This window comes from Gossypium hirsutum, chromosome D04 (genome assembly GCF_007990345.1).
Source record: "Gossypium hirsutum isolate 1008001.06 chromosome D04, Gossypium_hirsutum_v2.1, whole genome shotgun sequence".
Lineage (NCBI taxonomy): Eukaryota > Viridiplantae > Streptophyta > Magnoliopsida > Malvales > Malvaceae > Gossypium > Gossypium hirsutum.
The window spans coordinates 41,156,760-41,160,536 of NC_053440.1; the positions used below are offsets into that span (position 1 = coordinate 41,156,760).

The window sequence follows — 3,777 nt, forward strand, 5'->3', positions numbered from 1 at the left end:
TTTATCTGTTAAGTGATTATTTATCTGAAATTGATTGTTTATTCAAGAGTACTTAGTATATTAAGGAGTGATGCCCTAATAGAATATCTAGATAGGTGAGACAGAAGGGTATCCTGTAGTGTATAACTTATGCTAAGCGGTGAGCCCGGAAGGTATCCTATGCCTAGGAAGAGACTAAAAGGCCGACTTAAGTGGTAATCCTTAGTGAAGATGAGACCGGAAGGGTATTATTAGCTAAGGGTGATAAATAACTCAATCGAAGATAATTAATTATTTAATTAGATAATTAGGGATTTAATCGATCATAGGTCGAGAGCTCGCATTGTTGACACTAGGAATAAGAAATTCCATTAGGTTAATTTAGGTTAAGTAATTTAATTAATTTGATTAATATTTTAATTTGGATTTATAGTACTAATTTGTGACTTGATTAGATCAATAATTATTTTCTGTAATTAATTTAATAATAATTTCTCCAATCTGCAATCTCTGGTACGGTCCTCAGAATACTTACCAACTGTTTGTTGTAAATAAATCATATTACAATTTGACATGTACGCTTACACGTACTGCACTTAAATATTTATATTTTTATTTGCACGATTTTACTCTAAACATTTACATGTTTAAAGGCGGTCAATAATTATACCAAATCGATATTATATATAAATTTGATATTTATTCTTTTAGAATAAAAATTGACTAAATTACAAATCATTTCCACCGCCAGGACTCATGTTAAATTTGCTCATAAAAATTGATAAAATGTTAAAAATCTTAATTAAACCCTTAACTATTGACAAAGATATTCCTTTTCAATATCCTATTGATGAGTTCCAAAATCTAGGCAAATTTAATATTGCCCTCTTAGCAAAACAGGGCTGGAGGCTTATGGAAAACCCTAATTCGTTACTTGCAAGAACATTAAAATCTAAATATTATCCCGAGAGTGATTTTTTGCAAGCTGAATTAGGATATTACCCGTCATTTACCTGGGGAAGCGTATGGTCAACTAAGAAGTTATTGAAAGAAGGTATGGCCTGAAGAGTGGGAAAAGGAGACCAAATTTCAATATGGACCGATGCCTGGATCCCTGGCTTAGAAGAACACAAGATAAGAGAGAGAGTCAGAAATAACAGCTATGAGAAAGTAGCAGATTTAATTGACCCAAATCTTAGAATATGGAAAGAAGATGTCTCAAGAGAAGAGACGAACGCAATATTAAGTACTTCGTTGGCAAAGTATCCACAAGAAGACTTCAGAATTTGGAACAGGGAACAAACAGGGGAATATACAGTGAGGAGTGGCTACAGATGGCTTAAAAAGGAAATATCAAAACTAAACACTACGACGACAAATATTATAGATATAAATACATTCTTCCACAAAGAGCTTTGGCAAACAGATCTACCAGGAAAAATAAAAATTACAAACTGGAGGGTGTACAATGGCTATATTCTTACAATGGGAAATCTACATTACAAACGAATATGCAACAATGCTATGTGCCCATGCTATAGAGAAATGGCAGAATCCATGGAACACACCTTCAGAGATTGCCAAGCAGTAAAAAAAAATATGATAGGAGTTAGGGTTCCTCGATTACTAAAGAGATGGAAGAGAATGACTTCAATAGTGGTTAAGCGAAATACTTACCAAAACGACTAGTGCTCAAAGGAAAGTTATATTTTGTAGCATCTGGGGAATATGGATGCGGAGGAATAAGATCCTGCATGAGAAAAAAACCCTATCAGCAGAAGACACTGTAAAGTTCATAAGCAATTACTTAAATGAATGGGAACAGGTGAATAAAAGGCTACCTTGACACTGTAAAATTTAAAAGATAATGCAATTATTGAATTTAAATATTCTAAATCAAATATATTATTCACAATAATTAAAACACCAAATTCCTTAGATGGATAAGGACAATTCGAAAGTAGACTAGGTACAAATCCTTAGATGGATAAGGTTAGCTTATTCGTATATAGAATATCCTTAGACTGACTAGGATAATCCAGGAATAGACTAGGATAATCCTTAGATGGACTAGGATATTTGCCAAGATTGACACCATATCACAAGCGGGACCTATAAGATTTAGTCCATAAGGAAGTTTAGACCCTGAGTATTGGACAACGCGACCATGCGACGTTGTGTCAAGGTATTTGTGTCAACTTCGAGACCTTCAGCTTTCTCTTTGGTGCTTCAGTCTAGTTAAGGCTCAACTTTCTATGATACAGAGTCAATGGTGACACTAAGGAGTAGCCGTGATCAAACTTCTTTGCAGTAACAAACTATGATTTACCTTGCTATGATGCTTGACTACAGTTTTTCAGATCCGTGGTTGTCAACCAGTGCCATGAGATTTCTGATGTAGAAGATTCACCATAGTGGCAATTGCAGAGCATATGAATCATGTCATTGTTGGTTTGATTAAACTTGAAACAAAATCATAACTAAGATTTGGAAGAGAGAGCAACCAAAGGAATAGAATTTAGAAAGTAATAATTTTTTTCTTACAAGTTTTTTGGGTAAACTACACCCAAAGTCACTCTAAAATAGAGTTTGTCCTATTTTGGTCACTCTAATTTTTCTCTCAATTTAGTCACTTTAATTAAGATAATTGTTCAAACTAGTCATTACCGTTAAAAATTTTGTTAATCCACTTAGGGATTGCTGACATGGCACATTAGCCAATTGAATGGCAACACATGACACTTTGTTTTTACTTTTGACTAAAGCTTAGAACTTCTTGTAATTATTCTAATTTTTTTTCTTTCTCTTCTTTCTCTCCTCATCTTTCCACTTCACTAACTTCTACTTCACATCAACTTTCTCCAGGTAATATTTTAAAATTGGTTTTAAAAGTTGATGCTTCATGAATTGTTTACCTTTTCTCTATCCATTGAAATTATGAGGAATACACAATCTACTAACCTTTTAAATGGATCCAATAACACCACTATTCTTGTTAACTCTATAGATAAGTGTAATTGAGGCTTTATATGACACAGATGAGTACATGCCAACTGCATCTACAAACTCAATCGAGATCTCACTACCGTTTCGCACGGATAGTTTGGAACATATGGGAAACAAAGGGATACCCTTCCTGCTGAGTGCTTGGAGAGATTGATTCTTTTGAGTTCCAATACTAGGAGTTGGGGTGTCCATGATGAAGAAGCAGTGGGCTTAATGGAACCTTGACTTGAATCATTCGACGTAGCAAATATCAAGTCATAAAACTCCAATGTGGATCAAAGCTATCTGTAAATGGTTAGGATCCTCGCTAATCCTGAGCATTTCATGAAGGAGAGGTTCGTGGAGTGGCAAGATGATGACAAAGAGAAGAGAAAGAAAAATAAATTTTTCAGAATAATTACAAATAGATCTTTAAGCTTTAGTCAAAAGTAAAAAAGTGCCATGTGTTGTCATTCAATTGGATAATGAGCAATGTCAGCAATTCGTTAGTGGATTGACTAAATTTTTAACGACAATGACTAGTTCAAAAAATTATCTTAATTAGAGTAATTAAATCGAGAAAAAAATTAGAGTGGCAAAAATAGAAAAAAACCTATTTTAGAGTGACCTTGAGTCTAGCTTACCCAATATTTTTTTTATCACTCAGAAGAAAGAAAAGAAAAAAAATTGCAAAGCTTGAAAGACTTTTTTCTTACAGAGAGCACTTGAAGAGTGTCTTCCAATTGCCTTATTTATAGGAAATTTCATAAATTAAGGAACAAAACAAACACTACTGAATATTTATGTAACACC

At 33.6% G+C, this 3,777-nt stretch overlaps 1 long non-coding RNA gene across 1 annotated transcript; it reads right to left on the bottom strand.

Moving 5' to 3' along the window:
• Nucleotides 1-1,334: 1,334 nt before the first annotated feature.
• LOC107898445 (uncharacterized) lies at nucleotides 1,335-1,780 on the bottom strand. Its single transcript, XR_001684403.2, has 2 exons — nucleotides 1,657-1,780; nucleotides 1,335-1,547 (listed from the first exon to the last, which is right to left on the bottom strand). It is a non-coding gene; the product is annotated as an uncharacterized lncRNA (long non-coding RNA).
• Between the last annotated feature and the right edge of the window lie 1,997 nt (nucleotides 1,781-3,777).